General features: G+C 52.5%; 1 protein-coding gene across 12 annotated transcripts in view; it reads left to right on the forward strand.

Annotated features, from left to right (window-relative positions):
• Positions 1–21,942, forward strand: part of JAKMIP3 (Janus kinase and microtubule interacting protein 3) — a 158,901-nt gene that overhangs the window by 10,814 nt on the left and 126,145 nt on the right. For 10 of the 12 annotated variants that reach the window (XM_054435497.2, XM_054435498.2, XM_054435500.2 and 7 more), the window contains exon 1: positions 17,977–20,151. The exons of the other annotated variants lie outside the window; for them this stretch is intronic. The gene's annotated coding sequence lies outside the window, so the exon portion shown is untranslated. Of the gene's footprint in view, positions 1–17,976; positions 20,152–21,942 lie in introns of those variants that run through there. 12 annotated transcript variants of the gene reach the window in all.

Raw genomic sequence — 21,942 nt, forward strand, 5'->3', positions numbered from 1 at the left:
AGTGCGGGGGCATAATAAGAGCTCATTGTAACCTTGTACTCCTGGGCTCAAGCAATTGTCCTGCCCCAGCCCTCCTGAGTCACTGGGACTGCAGGTGCCACCACACCCAGCTATTTAAAAACATTTTTTTTGTGTGTGGAGACAGGGTCTCACTATGTTGCCCAGGCTAGTCTTGAACTCCTGGCCTCCAGCAATCCTCCTAAAGTGCTGGGGTTATAGCCATGAGCCACTGCACCCAGCCACAAGCAGGTTTTTTAAGGTAAAAAGGCGGTGCAGGGAGTAGACTGATATAAAGCTGTTTGTCAGAAATTCTCATTGGTTTGCAGAGATAACATTGATTGGCATTGGCTATCCATAGCTAAGCTACAGGCCATGGGTTACAGTGTCTGGTGCAGCATTACTGGGTTAATTGATAGTTACCGTGGCAATAGCAGTTTCGAGAGAGGAACGCATAGCTCAAAGCGGAGGAGTAGGGCATGACTGCTGCCTCATTTTAATGTGTCTCTGGGCCTGATCATTAAAAGGACCTGCATTCTTCAGATAAAAGTTCTTTTTCTTTCCCAGCTAGCATCTCTTACAGCCACAGTGCATTTGCCAAAACCAGGACACTAACATTGGTACAACACCATCACCCAAGCCACAGACCTGTCCCAATCCCACAGGTTCCGGTGGACATCCTCCTCCTGACCCAGGGTCCCCACCACCCCTGCGAGCTGGCGGTGTACGGAGCTGTGTGTCCCCCACCCTCCGCCCCGCCCCCCGCAAGCTGGCGGTGTATGGAGCTGTGAGCCCCCACCGCGCCACGAGATTTCGGTGCACAGAACTGTGTGTTCCCCGCCCCGCCCCCTGCGAGCTGACGGCGCATGGAGCTGTGTGTTCCCCCACCCCGCCAGGAGCTTTCGGTGCACAGAGCTGTGTGTTCCCCACCCCCCGCCCCGCCCCCTGCAAGCTGACGGCGCATGGAGCTGTGTGCCCCCCTCCCCCGCGCCCCCCGCGAGCTGACGGTGCATGGAGCTCGGGTGCACGGAGCTTTGTGTGTCTCCTCGGGCTCCTCCGGCTATGGCGCCTCCTGTGTCTTTCCTTGTATTGTGTGGCCTTGGTCCTTCTGAAGACTTCTCATCGGTTATTTTTTATAAAAGGTCCCCAGTGTGGTTTAGCTGGGGTTCTCTCGTGACGGGAACGAGGTCGTGCATTTTGGTAGGAAGAGCATGGATGATGCATCCTCTGCGTGGAGCAGGTGTGATGTTGAGGGTGATGTTGCTGGACCACAGGGCTGAGGTTGTGTCTGCTGGTTTCTCCTCGGGGAAGCGGCTTCCTTTTGGGAAGTCCTTGTTCAGAGCTCTCCTCCGTAGTTAATGGCTCTCCGAGCGCTGCTTTGAGACTGTGCAGGGTCTGCTTCTTGAGCCTGGTTCTTGAGTCTCTGCTCCTGGCCTTGGCACCGGGTGCTCTCGGGCTCCCAGGCACTGGCCTGTTGTGCTTTGCCACTCCCTGCGATTTCCTGTAAGGAAAGGCTGTTCCTTCTCCCCCCATTTATCTGTTTGTTTATGTCAGTAGGGACACGTGGATACTTATTCCATGGGTTAAAATCCGGTAATGACAATATTTGTTTCGTTAAACAAATCACTCCAGCTTTGAGCTTCAGGAGCTCCTGGCTGGCTGCTGTGTTCTGTTGACCAGCTCATCATGGTTTTGCGGTGTGTGTGTGTCTGTGTTTTGTTAAGCACTTCCTTACTTTCTGGAACCATCAGAAATTCCAGGCTTGACTGTTTCTTTTTTTTTTTTTTCCTGAGATGGAGTCTCGCTCTGTCGCCCAGACTAGAGTGCTCCGCCTCCCGGGTTCACGCCATTCTCCTGCCTCAGCCTCCCGAGTAGCTGGACTACAGGCACCCGCCACCACGCCCGGCTCAGTTTTTGTATTTTTTAGTAGAGATGGGGTGTCACCGTGTTAGCCAGGATGGTCTCGATCTCCTGACCTCGTGATCCGCCCGCCTTCACCTCCCAAAGTGCTGGGATTACAGGTGTGAGCCACCACGCCCCGCCTGGGTTTGACTGTTTCTAAAATCCTTAGTCCATGCTTTCTTTTGTGGAGCTTTTTTTTTCTTTTTAATGTTGCCACATTGTTTCTTTACTTCTTTGCATGTCCTGAAAGTCTGCTGCTGGCTGGGGCCTGACTCCATCAAGTTAATTGACCTTTTTGCCTGGAAGCCTTGAGGATTTTATCTTTAGCTCTGAGATGGAATAGTTTTACCAGCACGTCTCAAAGTTGGTGGTCTGGGTTGATTTTCTAGCGGCTGGTGAGCTCTTTGCACCGTGGATTCGGGTCTGTTTCTATGTAGGGACGGTCTTCCGGGAGCACAGCTGTAGCTATGAGCACCGACGCACGGCTTTGCTTCCCTTCCTTAGGGCTGGGAGTGCTGCCTCCTCCTCACCTTCCACTTCGTCCTCTTTCTTGCTGACCTGTTACTTTTCTCTTTATGTCATTTTATTTTCTTGTTTCTCCCCTTGTCTGTTCTTCAAATGCCTCTTATTAAATTTGCATCTGTGTTATTCTCCCTTGGGTATCTTACAATTTCTCATTTTTGAGATGCTTTTTTTTTTTTTTTCTGAGTTCAATAAATTCTTTTTTCATTTCTCCGATTTTTTTGCCCTAAGCTGTTGAATTCCTAAATCGGGGTGTTTTTCCATACCCTTGAATGCTGTTTGCGTTGCCTGGTTCTGTTTGGATGTACAGGTTTCTTCTGCCTTGTGTTTTTTCTTTTTTAAAAGCGGGGGGAGGGGGGGTCTCACTGTGCTGCCCAGGCTGGTCTCCAACTGCTGAATTCAAGTGGTCCTCCCATCTCGGCCTCCCAAAGTGCTGGGATTACAGGAGTGAGCCACCCTGCCCAGCCCTATGGTGGTTTTTAACAGGGAGGGAATTTGTATCAGTTCTTTTTCCTGATTTTCTTCCAGTCTTCTGTGACGTTTCTGTTTTGGCTATTTTTGATATTGGGATATTTTACAAGGTTCCCAGCTTAATGAATCCCTTTTCTGTCAGCCTGGCGGTGTCCACACATTTTAGTGAGGTTTTTTTGTTTGTTTTGATGATGGAGGTTTGTGAATATTCCCAAGTTCATGGTCATACTGAGAGGTGACAGCGTGCTGGCAGCCCTCACAGCCCTCGCTCGCTCTCGGCGCCTCCTCTGCCTGGGCTCCCACTTTGGCGGCACTTGAGGAGCCCTTCAGCCCGCCGCTGCCCTGTGGGAGCCCCTTTCTGGGCTGGCCAAGGCCGGGGCCGGCTCCCTCAGCTTGCGGGGAGGTGTGGAGGGAGAGGCGCGAGCGGGAACCGGGGCTGCGCGCGGCGCTTGCGGGCCAGCTGGAGTTCCGGGTGGGCGCGGGTTTGGCGGGCCCCGCACTCGGAGCAGCCGGCCGGCCCTGCCGGCCCCGGGCAGTGAGGGGCTTAGCACCCGGGCCAGCGGCTGCGGAGGGTGTACTGGGTCCCCCAGCAGTGCCGGCCCACCGGTGCTGCGCTCCATTTGTCGCCGGGCCTTAGCTGCCTTCCCGCGGGGCAGGGCTGGAGACCTGCAGCCCGCCATGCCTGAGCCTCCCACCCACTCCCTGGGCTCCTGTGCGGCCCGAGCCTCCCCGGCGAGCCGCCCCCTGCTCCACGGCGCCCAGTCCCATCGACCACCCAAGGGCTGAGGCGTGCGGGCGCACGCGCGGGACTGGCAGGCAGCTCCACCTGCAGCCCTGGTGCGGGATCCACTGGGTGAAGCCAGCTGGGCTCCTGAGTCTGGTGGGGACGTGGAGAACCTTTCTGTCTAGCTCAGGGATTGTAAACGCACCAATCAGCGCCCTGTCAATACAGACCACTCGGCTCTACCAATCAGCAGGATGTGGGTGGGGCCAGATAAGAGAATAAGAGCAGGCTGCCCCAGCCAGCAGTGGCAACCCGCTCGGGTCCCCTTCCACACTGTGGAAGCTTTGTTGTTTCACTCTTCGCAATAAATCTTGCTACTGCTCACTCTTTGGGTCCACAGTGCCTTTATGAGCTATAACACTCACCGTGAAGGTCTGCAGCTTAACTCCTGAGCCAGCAAGATCACGAACCCACCAGAAGGAAGAAACTCTGAACACATCCGAACATCAGAAGGAACAAACTGCAGACGCGCCACCTTAAGAGCTGTAACACTCGCCGCGAGGGTCCGCGGCTTCATTCTTGAAGTCAGTGAGACCGAGAACCCACCAATTCCGGACATAATATTTTGTCTCTCAGGACCTTATCTCTTTCTTTTTTTCTTTTCTCTTCCTCTACCTCTACCTGATTGCCAAAGGGAGCTTCTCTCTTCCTTTTTGCCTTCTTTTCTCCCCGGAAGCTCTGTGTTTGGAGGACTGATGTTTTCAGTTGCGTGCCCGTTTCCATCAGTCTTGCCTCTCTGAGCCAGGTTTGCCTCTTTGAAGAGCTCACAGCCCATTTCCTGGCCCTCAGATCCTCGTGCTGCCTGTTAACGCGGTCTGGATGCTTGGGTTCTCAGAGGCTCCTTTCCGCCAGTGACGGAGGCCCTGCCCAGGCACCTCTCTGGCTCACCCACGTGGAGAGCATCTTTCTTTTTTGTGGTGGTGTCCGATGGACCCTTCATCGCTCAGCCTGGGTCCCTGTGGTTTCTGCTGATCACCTTTGCCACCAGAGGGCGGGAAGAAGGGGGGGGGGTGTAGCGGGAGGATGTGGGGCCTGGATTTGTTGCTTTTTCTCTTTTTACTCAGTTACTTAGCAGTTTTTGGCACTCTCTGACTTCATCTTCAAGTCATGCCAAGAGTGTAGTTTGGTGAAGGATTTCTTGAGGTTGTAAAATTATTTTACATAATTTAGGAAGGAGATTTGGGGGGGGGCTGATTATTGTAATAGCCTACATTAGCTTCCACCTTGATCATTCTTGTACAAGGCACATTTTTTCATTTTTTGTGGAGAACCTTCTAGGGGTAGAACCACTGGGTTGTAAGGTAGGTGTGCATTTTGACTTATAAGAAAAAACACCAGGTGCACCATTTTGAATGAAAGTTGTTCTGCATCCTTGCTAACATCTGGCACGGTTGGTCTTGTTAATTCCAGCCATTCTGGTGGGTGGGTACCTGCCTGTCTTTCCTGGCATGGTTGGTCTTGTTAATTCCAGCCATTCTGGTGGGTGGGTACCTGCCTGTCTTTCCTGGCATGGTTGGTCTTGTTAATTCCAGCTGTTCTGGTGAGTGGGTACCTGCCTGTCTTTCCTGGCATGTTGGTCTTGTTAATTCCAGCCATTCTGGTGGGGGGGTACCTGCCTGTCTTTCCTGGCACAGTTGGTCTTTTTAATTCCAGCCATTCTGGTGGGGGGGGGGGTACCTGCCTGTCTTTCCTGGCATGGTTGGTCTTGTTAATTCTAGCCGTTCTGGTAGGGTGTACCTGCCTGTCTTTGTGGGTTTAATGACCATTTCCCTGCCTGCTCATGATTCTGGGGGCTTCTTTATGTCTGTTGGACATTTGTACACCTACTTTTGTGAAGTGCCTGTTGGATTCTTTTGCCTATTTTTTTAATTAGGTTGTTTGTCTTTTGACTTTATTTTTACTTTTTTTTTTTCCTTTTTGAGACGTGGTCTCCTTCCATTGCTCAGGCTGGAGTGCAATGGCACCATCTCAGCCCACTATAGCCTTGACCTCCTGGGCTCAAGCCATCCATCCTCCCACCTCAGCCTCCTGAGTAGCAGGAGACCACAGGCATCAGCAACCCGGCTCATTTTTATATTTTTCTGTAGAGATGGTGTTTCGCCACGTTGCCCAGGTTGGTCTCAAACTCTTGAGTTCAAAGTGATCCATCCATCTCAGCCTCCTAAAGTGCTGGGATTACAGGTGTGAGCCACCACGCTTGGCCAGCAGTTATTTTTCTAAAAGCATATTTAAAACATTATCCCAGCCAGGTGTGGTGGCTCACACCTGTAATCCCAGCACTTTGGGAGGCAGAGGCAGGAGGATCACTTGAGTCCAGAAGTTTGAAACCAGCCTGGGCAACATAGTGAGACCTTGTTTCTACAAACAATAAAACCACAATTAGCCAGGCATGGTGGTGCATGCCTGTAGTCCCAGCTACTCAGGAGGCTGAGGGGCAGAGAACCACCTGAGCCTGGGAGGGTGAGGCTGCAGTGAGCTGAGATTGTGCCACTACACTCTAGCCTGGGTGACAGAGTGAGACCCTGTCTCAACAACAACACAACAAAAGCATGATTCCATTGTTGTGTGGCTTCCATTGTCCCTATAAGAAGTCAGCTGTTAGTCTAAATGTCCTTCGTTTGACCTTGAGATTTTCCCTTGGCACATTTTGTTATTTTGTCTTTGTCTTTGTCCTTCCTGCTCCTTCTCCTCCTTGAGTTTTCTTATGTAGATCTAGATTTTGACTTATCTTGAATCTTCAGATTGTTGTCTTTCATCAATTCTAGAGAATTCTGTCATTATATCTTCAACTTTTGCATCTGGCAAGTTTTCCCCTTCATTTCTCCTTCTGAGAGACCTACTCATTCTATCCTTTATCTCTCATAGCTTCTTCTCTGGGTTCTGCCTCTTCGTTTGTTTCTTTGTGCTTAATTCCTGGTAATTTGTTCTGAATTATCTTCAGAGCATCCGTCTTCTCATCTGTTGTCCAATCTGCTACCAAAAGCATCCATTGTGCCTTTCATTTTAATTATTACATTTGTTATTTCTAAGAATGTTCTTTTTATTCAAATTTGGTATATCACCTTTTATAGTTTTCTACTCCATGATTATTTTCAAGCTTGTAACTTATTTCTTCAAAGAAATAGAGTTTATGTGGTGGGGAGTAAGGGTATATGGGAATTCTGTGCACTTTCTATTAGTTTGCTGTGAACCTAAAACTGCTCTAAAAAGTCTAGTTTTAAAAATAGAATTGTTTTGTGAACTGTATTTGTCAATTCTAATGTTCAAAAAGTCTGGGTCTTTTAATTATTTGTATCCTGGCTCTTCTTCATGTGCCTTGTTTCCTGGTTTCCTGGTTCTCATTGGCTGCACTTTAGGACATATTTGTGGGATTTCTCTGAGACCTGGGATCAATGTGCTTCCCCCAGAGAGGGTCACAGTTGCTCCTGCCAGGCAGCTGGAGGCTCTCAAGTTGGGAACACTTCAAGCCCCGGTTTCAGTCTGGAGTCCCTTGGTCTGCTGAGGTCATCTGCTGATCAGTCTCTGTCACCACCCTCAAAGTTGGGATTTCTCCTTCCTTTTCCTTTTCTTCTGCTGCTGCCTACCAAGGCAGGCTTCTCTGCAGCCCTATGGAATTGGGGTGAGGCAGAGTGTGGGTCGTATAGTTCTGTTTCCTCTTACCCTAAGGGTTTGAACAGGGGAGACTGTCCTGTGGAACCCCACACCGAAGCAGACACGGGCTTTGTTTCTCATCTCCCTCATCCGCACAAGGTGATGGAACACAGGGGCAGGCTGGGTGCTGGCGAATGCCCTCAGGTGAACACTGCTTTGGTTCTTCAGTAACCTGCTCATGTCTCTCAGTCTACGTGGTCCCACATAATGTGGCCTCTCAGCGCTTTTGTTACCTTAAGTGGGAAGTGAGTTCAGATCCCAACCAACCCTAACCTAACCCTAGTTCTGACCTCACCTTGCTTGCCATTACCTGAGAGAGCTCTTCCAGTCCTCATTGTTTCCATGGATTGAAGAGGGTCCGGTGCTGTTGGAGGAGTGGAGCAGTGAGAACAAAATGCCAGCCACTGCGGGTGGGGTGGCTCACGCCTGTAATCCCAGCACTTTGGGAGGCCGAGGCGGGCGGATCACAAGGTCAGGAGATCGAGACCATCCTGGCTAACATGATGAAACCCTGTCTCTACTAAAAAATACAAAAAATTAGCCGGGCATGGTGGCGGGCACCTGTAGTCCCAGCTACTCGGGTGGGGGGGGGCCGGGGCTGAGGCAGAAGAACAGCATGAACCCTGGGGGCAGAGTTTGCAGTGAGCTGAGATCGTGCCATTGTACTCCAGCCTGGGCAACAGAGCGAGACTCCATCTCAAAAAAAAAAAAAAATGCCACTGAAAGCAGGGCTGTGAGCATGGGGCTACCATGTCACAGTTTTCAGCTCATTTCTGGAATGGCCAAGGATGGACCAGGGGAACTTTGCATGAACTTGGAAGAGGACATGGAATGAGGCCTCTTCATATAACTTCCCTTCCCAGTGTCTGTGTAAACTGTGGCTCGGAGGAGCTGGCAGGCTCAGGGAAGGTTCTGTGAATGTAAGGGGCATGCCTGGAAAAGGCCCGAGTACCCTCCTCTTTTTTTCTCCAATAACTTCAATTTATCAAGAATTTAAAAAAAAAGGGCGTGTGTAGGAAGACCACCAAGAAGCTTCCTCTGTGAAGAAGCTCAGAGAAGAACTTCTTGGTTCGTGTTTCTGGTATCACTCACTTGCAGGCCAACATGGGAGGCTCTGCCAGAGGTTAGAGGCTAGCTTGGCAGATATGGGGGACAACCAGGTGTGGTACAGGTGGGGTGTGTATGAGTCTAGGCCAGAACCACCCCTGGGTAGCCCACCCTACGGACCAGTCTCTGCTAGGGTTGATGCCAAGAGCTAGGTCAAGAGTCAGACAAAGGCAGGATTAGTACCGTAGATTAAGGGAGGAGGGGGTCACCACTAGGTTTCAGATCGGGCTAACAGATAAGACTAAGGTGTGGTCAGTGAGCTGAAGTCAGGAATAGAGAGAAGCAGCACCACGGACAGCACCGAAGCTGTTCCCCTGGGCTCGGGGACAGCTGCCCACTTCTTCACAGAGGCAGTTCCAGCTTCCTGAGCCAGCCCTGGCACTGAGGCCTGGGGATGGGGAGAGTCCTGCACTCCTACACTGAGGATCCTCCGCTTGGGGATAGTGAGAGTCCTGCACTCCTACACCGAGGACCCTCCGGTGCACTTGGAGGGTGTTGGATGCCTTGGGGGCTCAGGGGGCGCAGATTTCTTAGGGCTGCTGGGGTTGGTTTTGTTCTTTTTCTCTCTCCAGGGGCCTAAGCAGTGATTCTAAAGTTGGACTCTTAACTTGGAGGTGCACAGCAGATTCTTTTCTCAACAGGAGTAGTGCCTTTCTCTGGGAGGCATAGAAAACCAATTGCTATCAATAGAACCCTTTTCAAGACTCTTACAAATAAATAAACCCCAGAAAGACTGAAGCAGATTTCAAATAAATTGTCCAAGTATCAATAACAAACATGTCCTCTACGATGACATGCAGAGTTCATGCAGGCAGGTCACGTTGGCCACCAGCATTGATCAGTACTTTGTCTTGAAAACAGTGGCTAAGAGCACATGATTTGAGAATGGCATAAGAAAATTAAAGTGCAACATCTTTTTTCTTCAATGTTTGGAAAGAAATTAAAACTGAGCAGGTCTTGCCAAGAAGCCCACAGGCCATGATGAAATGGGATTGGGAAGCAGAAGTGAAGGAGAGAGGCAAAGGATGGATGTATGTGTGCAGATTGCCCGCCGGCAAGCGGGGTCTGAGTCATATCAGTTGGCATGTGCCTCGGTCTTAATTAATGCCTGCTCTCACTTCACTGTCTTTTTATCCCAACATCTTAACATTCTATCTGAATGTGGTCAACAGGAGACTAATGAGCTGCCCCGTGGTGTCCTGGCTCAACCACCCTCTCACCCTTGCCTCCCCTGGGATTTGTGTCCCACTGCGCCATCGGACGACCTGGGGGTGCAGGGAGCCCAGTAATTAGCCTTCTCCCCATGGGTTCCTGGGCTTCTGCCCCCTTCCTGCCTCAAGTCTTGTTCAGATATTCTGAAGAGGAATTCCAGCTGTCATTTTCCCTGGAGCTCCCCACAGTGCATGCGGATGGTCCAGAATGAGTTTCCTTCCAAGTGCTGCGAAATTGACTCCACCTGGGGACGCTTGAGTCCGCCTGGGGACAGGCGCTGCCCTTGCCCATCCACTTCCAGCCAGCATTGCCTGCTTGTCTGTGGTCAGTTCGTGTTTGTCTTTTTAAAAGTTTGGCTCAGAGTTGGAAAATCTGGATGAGTCTGGCCTCGTTCCTGGTGAGCAGGGGGACCCTGGGCACCTTCTCTCACCCTCACACTCGGTTTCTCTACCAACAGTGAGGGCGCCTCTCAGCACATCGCCACCGGGCTGTAAAGTTTGTCCGTGCCTGGGGGAGCCTGGCCTGTGGAGGTGATGGGTACAGCTCATCCCCAGCATCTCTGCTGCTCACTGTTGTCCACGTTTAATTGGTTTAATCGCAAGATGTAAGCATGCCCTCTGCCTTTATTTTGCATGCAGAGAAATCCCTGGAAACCCAAATACCCACTAACCCCATCCAGGTCTCAGGGTCCCATCTTTTCCTACAGGGCCCTGACTTTGGTGCTGGAGACCAATCGAGGCCGTGTGTTCCGTCCCCTTTGTGGCTCTGCTGCCCTTAGAGTTCCTGCACCTGGTGTTCAGCGGCCACAGGACACTAGGGCCTCCTTATCTGCCACCATGAGGGCCTTCGGACTTGGGCAGTGTGCCCTGGGTTGAAAGTGAGGCAGACCATGCCTGTCATTTTCTTTTTGTGAGGCCACTGAAGCTGCCAGCAGAAGCCCTCTGAAGTCCTCACTGTTGCACTGACCCATGGGAGCCAAGTGGTCCCCACCTCCCTTCTGTACTTTGTCCCAGTGCACCACCAGTGAGGCTGCTGAATGCCAGAGGCATCGCCGCCGACACCCACTGCAGGAGAGCTCTCACCTGGCCTGATGGTGACTGATCCATTTCCAGAATACCAGGCACCTGGGGGTCCAGCTCCCACCCAGAGGTCCAGATCCCATCCAGGGGTCAGAGGTCCAGCTCCCGCCCTGGGTTCCAGGTCCTGCCCTGGGGTCCAGATTCTACCCTGGGTTCTAGATCCTACCCGGGGGTCTAGACTCCCACCGGCTCTCAGCCTATATCCCACCAGTGCTCATCCCAAGCGGAGCTGAGACAAGGATCTGTGTGTAGCATGTGGTATTTTAGGAAGGACTCTGGGGAAAGAAATGGGGGCTGGGAAGAGTGAAGCAGGGAGGGAGGAAGGCCAGCCCCAGAGGCTGTGCTGGCTGCTGGCCACTGCTGTGGCAGCATCTGGGCGCAACCCCTTGGGACCCTCGAAAGAGCTGGAGAGTGAGCCTCACTGTTGTCCACCCCAGGAGGGAAGAGGCGTGCGCTGACTTCCTGGCGTCAGACCCGCTGGCAGGACGTGCATTGGATGTGAGCTCCTTGCACACCAGGCTTTGCGTGCATGAAAGAGGCCTCATGTCCTGTGGTGCCAGAAAGCCCAGAGCCCAGCGTGGGCAGGAGCACGCCGCTGACTGCCTTGCCACTGTATCGCCCTCAGAGGCTGGTTGCACAGGAAGGATAAACGTGGGACGCTCACAGGACACACACTGCCCCGCCAGTTAGTGTCAGGACTGCATGAGACGCAGCACAGAGTGCATTTAGAAGGGCCTCGGCATGTGACAGGCCCCACGAGGCTGGTGATTCCTGTCATCACCTGAGCAGCCCTGCACGTGTGTGTTCTCCACTCAGCCTTCTTGTCCGTGTGCAGGTATCTCTGATCTTTCGAGTACAGCAGGGATGTCAACCCTTTGGTGCTGGGTGCTCAGGGCTGAAACGAAGGCAGCTGGGTCCTGTATCAACCCCAGTGAGAAGGACGCTGTCTCCAGTGCTGTCCTGGACAGCGCCACCCTCCCTCAACCCAGCATGAATGCAGTGTGTTCTTTGCAGTGGTTTTGGATCAGATACACTAAAAACGCACATAATGGTGCTGTGTCCACACTGCACACTGGTGCGTACGAAGTGGAGAGAGGGTTCAGGTGACACTCAAACAGGAGGGTCTGCAGTCAGGGCCGCATCCTGGGGCTGGATGGGGCCAGATCCTCAGCCCCAGATGACTCAAGTCCAAGTGCTGCCTGCCACGTCCTTCCCTCAATTAAGGGACTGGCTTGGTGTCTGGTGTTTGGGGCTGCTTGGTGGTGGGAGTGAGTCTCAGATCCTGTGACAGCTACTGACCTATGGGAACAAGGCTGAGGTCAATGCCTCGGGGCCAAATTTATTCCCAGGGATTCGGCAGCGACTTTGGAACGAGGTTGCTTTCATCTGGTGATGGATTCGTTTGGCACCCATGGGTGGAAATACAAAGTGAGGGCCACAGAGCTGACCTCTGATGTGGTTTGTGGTTCACAGGGCTCTGGAAGTAGCGCCTGCTGCAGCCCACATCAGCTCCGTAGACCAGGCACAGGTGTATCCAGGCCCCAGGGGTGCAGGGTGACGGCCTCCATCGGGAAGAGGTAGCGAGGCTGTTGCTCAACCTCCATGCAGGTGGGAGGAGGAGCCTGTCCTCCCCACAACCTTTCTCAGGAGGGTCCTGTGTGCTGACCCCATCTGCTGCTGAGCACAGAACCCTCCTCCCCGGAGGCCGCTCCCCTGGGCACACAGGTGGTGAACTTCAGCAACGACTCATTTGCCGTGGGCAGCTGGTGAAGATGCTTCTTAGTATTTTTATGTCATTCTGGCTGCACGTGTGTGAGGATCAAAAAAGTCAGTTACCCAAAGCAGTGGGGAGGGGACGCACCAGGCTGTTGGAAAATCACAAGTTGTCTTGATGGGTGCTGCATCCAGATGCTTCTTGACAGACGAGGGAGTCATGTCTTGATAAATCCACCATACATTCAAACGATCAAAAATGCAGGAAGTACCCCAGTAAACCCATCATAAGGTCGAAGCCTTGTAAGTTGGCACCGTCTGTGCTTCTAGCTCAGGATTCCGGATGGAGCTTCTTGTGAGGCTCCTTGGTTATCCTTCGTGTCAATGCCCACGTGAGCCTGGCTGCCTGGCTCTGGCTTCACACCACCGAGGACTGTCCCAGGGCCACAAGCCCCAGCTGCAGTGGTTGGAGCCGTCGGATGCCCAGCTTGTGTCTGACTCTAAACAGCTGTTCACGCGGACGACAAAAGGGACTCAGGATGCTGTCTCCTGTGCATTTTCAGCTGCCACGTCCCTAAAAGAACGTTCTGTGGCTTTTGCTAAACTTCCTGCAGATGGAGAGGAGGAGCCTTTCCTCCCACTGAGCTTCCTTTGGACAGCCTCTGGGTACCGTCCCCACCTGCTGCTGGTGCCACGTCCGCCATGGGGCATCGTGATGAAGCAGCTTTGGGAGCCTGGACCCTGTGTCTGCCAGGAGACGCTGTGCACTGGCCACAGGATTGTGCATTTGAAGCCTTTGATGTGAGCCAATATTTTCCATTTTATTGGAGATGAAGATGCAAGGGACTGACCTGTTCAAGTCAGGGGGAAAACGCCCACATTTGCGTATTTCTAACTTAACAGAGCCCAGCGTGGTGACCACAGCAAGGATGACCCAGCCGCCCTGTGCAGGTGGAGGCCGGGCTCAGCCCTGAGGCTCTGTCCCTTTGTGGGGCTCTTGGGCCTCCACCGTCCTGATGTCTGGCGGTGCCGAGGCTGACTCTCAGGGCATGCAGCCTCCAGCAGTCTTCAGAGATATGCCAGAGCGGCCTTGGAGGATCGCAGCAGCCGCTTAGTCGGGTGGTTGTGGCGAGGGCCCCACCCACCTGCAGGAATGAGGCAGGCAAGAAATTGTCCCCAGGGAGGGGGCCGGTGCCAGGGCCCCCAGTTCCACCCTTCCTGTCCCTTGTCACTGGCCTTGCCAATTCACAGGTGTTCAAATTCCCAGATATAAGCTGACTTTACCTTGGAGAACCAGAGGGACTGAGCGAGAAGGAGGAGGGAGGATAGGGAGCTTTCGATCTGGGTTGCTGGAAAGGACAGGGGAGAGTGGAGCCGTGAGCCCTGGAGCCACAGCCACAGCTGCTGGGGTGGGCAGGCCATGCTGTCCCTGGGAGCCAGAGGCTGCATCTTCATGCCCTCTTGGGAACAGGAAGAGGAGACAACATTGCTGAAGGAGGCTGCTGCGAAGACCCTGGCATAGAGCTTGGACCCTCGATGCACTGTGCCCTGTGACGCTGGACGAAATAAGCCACCTCAGCACCAAGAGAGGGCAGGAACGTGTCTGTTTCCACTAACTCTGGGTAGGGGAACGTTTCAGGGGGACTTTGAAGAGCCAGGTCTTTGCCTCCCCCAAGTTTGAGGCTGGAAATGATGCAATCCTGTGACTGCAAACCGCCCGGCCAGGAGGTGGTGATGAGATGGGGGCCAGGCAGGTTCTGGGAGTGGGGGGGCGGGGCAGTCACGGGGGCAGGCACAGGCAGGCTCTGAAGAGACAGGGAGAGAACAATACGGCTATTCTAGCAGATGCAGAGAAAGCGCTTGATGACTTGCAGCACCCATTCACAATTTAAAAAAATGGACACTTAGCAAATTCGGAATACAGACAAAGTCTTTAACCTGAGGAAGGGAACCTACCAAAATCCTGCAATGACCCTGGTGCGTAAGACAGGAATGGGAGAGGGGTGCGGGCTATCTCGCACGAATGAATTTGCCTCTCCTGAATGACTAATGATGTTTCATGTCATGGAAACCCTACCTAGCACAAAAAGGTACTAAAATAATATAAAAGTATAAAGATTGGAAAGAGAAAAACAAAAATATCATTCACAAATGATTTTCTACATAGAAAATACAAGAGAATGGCCGGGTGCAGTGGCTCACGCCTGTAATCCCAGCACTTTGGGAGGCTGAGGCGGATGGATCACTGGAGGTCAGGAGTTTGAAGCCAGCTCGGCCAACATGGTGAAACTCCGTCTCCACTAAAAACACAAAAATTAGCTGGGCATGGTTGCGGGTGCCTGTAATCCCAGCTACTCGCAAGGCTGAGGCAGGAGAATCGCTTGAACCCAGGAGGTGGGGGGAGGTTGCAGCAGGCCAAGATCGCACCACTGCACTCCAGCCTAGGCAACAGAGTAAGACTCCATCTCAAGAAAAAAAAAATACAAGAGAATATAGAAACAAACTCTTAGGACTAATGGATTTCAGCAAGCTGCTAGTATAAGGTAAATGTGAACTAAGTGGCCCTCCTGAGCACCACCTTCTTGCTAGTTATGGTGAGGAAAGGTATCAATAGCACACACAAACACCTGCTGTGATGGCACACACATGTTAGGCACCAACGAGTAAATGTATCACAAATTGTGTGAAACCTTTTGGGGGAAGGCCACATAACTTCATTGAAGACATAAAAGAAGTCCTAAATAAATGGAGAACGTTCACAGGCAAGATTCAATGTCAAAGAGATGTCATTTCTCTCCCGGTTAATCTATAAACTCATTATAATTCCAATCAAAATTGAAACCAGTTTTTATTGAGCTTGGCAAGTTGACATAAAAAGGCCAAATTTGAAGATTATATCACTAGAGGCACATTGGGGCAGAGCTTGACAGAGACCATCACAGTAGAGAACTTAGGGTCCCCCAAAATGGAGTGGAATTGCCACCCAAGCTGGCATTGCCAGGTCAGCGGTAGCACCGGGCTCTCGACGAGGAAGGGTGCACGCTTGGCTTTCCACATGGAGAAGACCCAGGGTGAAAAGCTAAAACAGACCTTTAGGAGGAAACCTGGGGAGATGTTTTCATGTATGAGACACACATTTCTTAAGAAACAAAAACATAAAACAGAGGAAAACGTGGGTAAAATGGTTCAATTGAAAGTTTCTGAAGAATGGAAGGCAACATAAAAATTGCAAAGACTAGCTGAGGCTTCGCCAACACAGGACTCCTACCCAGATCGTAGGCAAAGACTAGCCGAGGCTTCGCCAACACAGGACTCCTATCCAGATCGTAGGCAAAGACTAGCCGAGGCTTCACCAACAGCGGACTCCTACCCAGATCGTAGGCAAAGACTAGCCGAGGCTCCACCAACACCGGACTCCTATCCAGATCGTAGGCAAAGACTAGCCGAGGCTCCACCAACACCGGACTCCTATCCAGATCGTAGGCAAAGACTAGCCGAGGCTCCACCAACACCGGACTCCTATCCAGATCGTAGGCAAAGACTAGCCGAGGCTCCGCCAACACAGGACTCCTACCCAGATCGTAGGCAAAGACTAGCCGAGGCTTCGCCAACACAGGACTCCTACCCAGATCGTAGGCAAAGACTAGCCGAGGCTTCGCCAACACTGGACTCCTACCCAGATCGTAGAACAGCCTCCTTCAAAGCCACGGGTGATGGGCCGCAGAGGGAAAGGGGGACTGGGCGAGCCCAGATGAAGAAACGTGGGAGCCATGGATGATAAGCACGCCCCAGAGACACAGCGGAAGAGGAGCAGGAGAGCCCAGATGAAGAAACCTGGGCAGCCAGTGAGTGGCTGATCATTAGCACTCAGGAAATGCACGTTAACTTCAACAGGGAGAAATCCTCTCTGCCCCTCAGACTGCCCATCAGGCTTGGGAGGTGTCAGGAGATGGGCACTCATCCTGGTTGCTGCTTTGGGTAGCAGCTTGCAGTGCTGAAACAGTCAAAGATGGCTGTCCCTCAGCCCTGCCACCTCCCATTCAAGCACCTGCTCTGAAAGCTCCTGAGCAGATGGGCCTGAGATGAAGAAGGGGCGCTTGTGGCAGCACCATTTACAAAGATGTGAAAACAGAACCTGCCTAACTCCCCATCAGCCAGGAGGAGGTGGGAAAGCAACACAGCGCATGGTTATTTCATACGCAGGGATACAGCGAAGATGGACGAAGATCTACACACACCAGTGCGGATAGCCCTCAAGGACACGATGTTGAGTGAAAAAAGAAAATTGCAAAAGGATATGTAGGGTATGATGCCAATTATGCTATTTCTCCAAAACACAAAAAGCAATGATGATGAATTCATAGTTGCGTAGTAAAAATACAGAAGCCATGCATGGGAATAAAAAAACAGGTCTCAGTCATGAGACAGAGGGACCGAGGATGGGGCCCCCGGGGGCAGTCCTGGCAGGATTCCAGGAGGAGGTGCCTTTGCATGACAGGAGCTGGGGTGGTGGGTCCAACAGCTGTGTGCAGGGCCTGGAAGGCGCAGGCCTGTCTGGAAGGGAGGAGAAAGGGAAGGCAGCCATATTTTTGCTTCGATAATAACTGGTGAATGGCTGTGTCAGAACCTCTGCAATATGATAGAAGGAAGAGTGAAGTTTGGGGCAGGGCAGGTTGTTTTTGGACCCGCCGGGTCTGAGAGGCCCCTGAGGAATTGTATGGAGACACTGGGCCAGCAGGATGGGTGGGTCTGGGAATCAGCGATGGAGCAGCAGAGCCCTGGATTTGGGTGTGATCATGGGAGTGGCCAAGCTCCCCCAGAAAGGACAGGTGACGACTGCCCGTGGGTGGGAAAGGGAAGCCAGGGACGGGCTGTGAGATTGGACCTGGGCCTCGTGGTGCCTGGCGAGGCACCATGTGAGATATAGAGACCCTCTGGAGGTCGCGGTTTTCCCAGACCCTGTGACACAAGTGAGGCCTGCTATTTAAGCCTCCTTTCCTCGGAACACGTCCTGGGGGTGCTGGCTCCATCCCGGGTGCTAGGGCTCGGTTTCTGGGATCTGGAAGAATTAGGGTGGAGCTGGCAATGTGGCTGGGAGGCCCCTGCTCAAAGCTCAGCTTCTTGAGGACTAGCAAGGATGGTTTTCTTATTCATCTATTCCTGTGTTTTCCAAATTGTCTACAATGAGCACATTTCATTTTTACAACTAGAAAAATGGATGCTATTTAAAGAGCAGGCTGCTCACTAAGCTTGAACGCCAGGCGTGAGCCCGGCCCCAGCACCCACCTGCTCCCCGCCTCGGCCAACGTGGGGATTTGGAAGGGACGGTGTCTCCCTCTGGGCTCCAGGAGAGAACTGACCGTCTGCAAGGGGCGTGTTTACTGCAGGAATCAAAAGCACATACATGCATGTGTATCCGTTTGAAAATGAAAATAGATTTTTTTTTCTGATTCTAAAAAAATACATACAATTCAGAAAGATACAAAACAAAATATCAAGTCACCTGAGATCCTATCACCTAGAGCTACGGCCGGCCACTTTAGAGCTTGGTATCTACGCTTTCAGGCTTTATTTTTCTTAAGTGCAACACACACAGGCACACATTTTTAAAAACAGAAATAATGTGATCATACTATACATGCTTTTTTAAAAACAGAAATGTGAGCATAATATACATGCTTTTTTATAGCTGGCTTTAAAAAACTTAAACAATAGGTTGTTTACATCTTTCTGTTAAGCTTGGACTGGGGACATTTTTAAATGGCCCCATTGTATTTGGACGTATGTGCGTTTCCCATCGCTTGTTAAATCACCCCTCTGTTGTTGGACATCTAGGATGTTTCCAATTATTCACTGTTATATTATGGACAACATTGTCATAATCATCCCTAAGTGAGTTATATTTAAAGTCTTACAACAGTGCCTGGCACGGGGTAGGTGCTATAAAGTATTTGGACTAAAGTCAAATCTGTGCACACACTTTCCTTGTGTCGTTTCCCCAGGATCGATTCCAGCAGGAGGACAGCTGGGCTGAGGGGGCACTGCCCACGTCAGGAAGGTTGCCCCTGTGGCCTGCCTCTGACTGAGGAGGAGCCACCCTTGGGGACGGGCGTGGACCCCGAGCCGCCGGCGTGGGAACCCCCTTTGCTTCGGGGCAACACGGGAGGGCCTGGATCTCCGACCCACCGTCCTGGGTCTGAATCCAGCTCCGGGACCTGACAGGGATGTGATTGTGGGGCAGCCGCATGGCCTCTTGGTGCTCCAGCCTCCTCCCCTGTGACATAGAGGCAGCGATGGTTGGTAACCAGGGACAGCGGGCGGCTCCGTCACAAGAGTCAAGATGTGTGACCCTTGGAGGGTTGTTGCATCACCCTGGACGTTTGGCCATGGTTTTAATCGGGACAGTTTTTTGCTTGCTCTAACTTATGAGGGTGGCCAGATCTAGGCAGAGAGCAGATGTAACCCGAAGCCCTGGCCTGCCCCGTGCCAGCGTCTGACATGTTATCATCGGCGTTCACTCTGTGGGCTCCTCTCGGGGTGGTGCCTGCTGGTCTCAGTTTTGGGGTGAAGTGACATTTGGCCTTGACTAGAAGAGGCAGGTTGTGGGGGGCAGACAGGGTGCAGTCGAGGGAACTGAGGCAGAGCGGGCTGCGAGCAGAGGGGATGTAGGGTCCTCCCAGGCTGACCCCCAGAACCTGGGTGTGCAGGCCTGCTCTGGGGTCCAGGCTCCGATGCAGCCTCAGCGCAGGCCCTGGTGGCGGGAGACAGGGCAGGGCAGGAGCTTCAGGCCACCCGCACCGGCAGCCCTCAAGGCTGCTTTGATGGAATCGGACCCAGACGGACTCTAAGTGCCCTCCTGCTTGGAAACCCTGTCAGACCCTGCATTTTCTACAGAGTGGCTAAGTTACACGGCTTTTCCGGAGGGTGATTATGGACTGCATCTGAGATTGACGGGCCAGGTGAGCTCACGTGCTTGCCCTTCACACAGGAATGCTGCTGGTCTCCCGTGTCTGGTTCCCGTCTGCATTTTCAGTCCTCACAGTTGAGTGGGTGCAAATCCTTTCTATCACCTGACATTTAAAATAGATACCCTCAGAGTGGAAGTTCGTTCCCATTATTGACCCGCTCGCTCTGCAATCCTGAAGGGGGTTCTCCAAGCAGGAGGGAAAGCCGGCCAGAACGCGGTCCTGGAGCAGCCAGGAAGCCGAGGGGGCGGTGAGGGCAGGGATGGCCCAGCCGTGGCCTCTGCCGCGCGCTGGTTTTCACGTGAGACTGCCGCCGGGCCAACCCGGAGCCCAGGCCGCCTCTGCATCTGAATAGAGCCAAGCTGCCGCCAGGATCTCACCTGCGTGGCTGTGTGCAGAGCTGCGGGCCCCTTCCCCACCGAGAAGCGTCTGTTCGCGCCCTGCAGGGAGCCGGGCTGGGGGCGCAGAGGATGCCTCTGTGCTTGGCCTTAATGTGCACAGGGAGAGCTTGGGCGATCCTGGCTCAAGGGCTCTGCTTGGAAACAGCTCGGGGAAATGGTTCCTCCCCCTGGATGTAGTCACAGCGTGGTAAATTCCATCTGAAAAATAAAAGCCGACCTCTTTGCTGAGTCATAGAAGCTCGGAGCTGATTTGCGCAAAAGCCGGACTGAGTCTTAGACGAGCCGGGAAAGATTCTCACAGTCGAGCAGAGCGATGGGAGAGAGGAGCAGACAGCGAGCTTTGGAATGTGAGTGTTTATTTTCTGAATGCTGCAGAGGCTTTGTTGGTTTCGGTTTGGCTGTCTCTGCACAGGCTTTTTCCACCTGGTGCTCTTCTATATTTAGTGCGCACACGTATGTGGCTGGAAAGTTGACAGTTTGGGGTCTGTCCTCTGAGGGGTGCAGGGACGATCGTAGAGGAAGATGCTTCATTTATCCGTTTTCACGTTCCTGCTCATGCACACATTTGGAGGAGGCTTGGGCCTGCGTTCCCAGTAGTAGGTTTCTCCTTTAAAGCATGGGTGTGTGTTTCATCCCATATGTAAAGCGGATGCTTGTTCGCACGGCAGCCGTGGTGGGGTGGGGTGGGGAGGCCAGGCTGAGTCTGTGTGTTGCCGGCTGTGGTGCGAATCCCACGGACACAGCACCAGAGAGCTGTCTGCACAGCCCGGGAGGCCTGCAGCGGCCGGGTGCTTCCTGGCTGCGTGGGGTAACCGGCTGGACTTTTTTGCTGCTTGTTTTCCTTTTAAAGAATAGGTCATCTTTATGGCTTGAGGCCTCACCACCTACCTGCGCATTGATTGGATGGTGTCTTCTCTTTAAAACTTAATCAAGAATCACACATCGCCCATTGATATAACTTCTTATGCAAGGAACTCCAGGTTTTTGGGAAACAACAGCTTATTAACTTACTAATTCACTCTTTGAGGTTCTTGCACCATGCCTCAGTTTCTACAGTTGTTCAAAGAAAATCCACTGCTGATTGGGGCTGGCAGGGCTGTGGTAGAAAGGGTATCACAGGTAACTTGGCAATACGTTGTTGTACTGATGTTTATTGGGATGTCAGTGTGACTGGCCGGGAAAACATGTGGGCACCCTAGGGATGTAAATACTTGCTGCTGCCGTTGATTTTGTTGTTCACAGTGTGGGAGAACCAGTCACAAAACGGTTTTCTCATTCCAAACCAAGCCTGGAGTAGTAGACTTGAGAGTCCTCTCAGTGGATCAGGCCTTTGAGCAGGTCCGTGGTAAAACGCCACCTCAGTTCCCGAGAAGAGCAGCAGCAGAGGAAAGTGAGCCGGGCCGAGGAAGGACCCTCAGTTTACCTTCACAGAGTTATCGGCAAAAGGCCAGCGTTTGGATGAGGTTCCCTAAGAGTCCCACAGAGTAGATCAATATGATCAATATGTGCTTGGAGAAGACAAGACGCCTGGCACATTCACATTCCTTCTCCGAGGGTGGGGGGGGGGGCATTGGCAATCCTGCTATTCCCGAGGTTTCCCTGCCTCACCTGTGAGTTGGGGGCACCCCTGTTAAACCTAAGGGCACACTGGCAGAGAACACGGAGCTCCTGTTTCTCTCCCGATAGCCCTGGGAAGGCCTTACTACTTTAGGTCCTAACTGACAATATCCAAACGACCAGGTGGTGGTCCCACAGCGAGGGAGCTGTCAGTCAGAGCTGTGCCTCAGCCCCTGTATTTTGGATCGAGCTGCTCTAAGAGAAATAAGTGTCCTATACACATTCTTGGAAGGTTGATCTTGACTGTGGGCTTCCGTGTGGACTGTGGGCTTCCATGTGGACTGTGGGCTTCCGTGTGGACTGGACTGTGGGCTTCCGTGTGGACTGGACTGTGGGCTTCCGTGTGGACTGTGGGTTTCTGTGTGGACAGGACTGTGGGCTTCCGTGTGGACTGTGGGTTTCTGTGTGGACTGGACTGGGGCTTCTGTGTGGACTGTGGGCTTCCGTGTGGACCGGACTGTGGGCTTCCGTGTGGACTGTGAGCTTCTGTGAACTGAATTCCATTCAGGACCAATGCCATA

Source organism: Pongo pygmaeus, chromosome 8 (assembly GCF_028885625.2).
Source record: "Pongo pygmaeus isolate AG05252 chromosome 8, NHGRI_mPonPyg2-v2.0_pri, whole genome shotgun sequence".
Taxonomy (NCBI): Eukaryota; Metazoa; Chordata; class Mammalia; order Primates; family Hominidae; genus Pongo; species Pongo pygmaeus.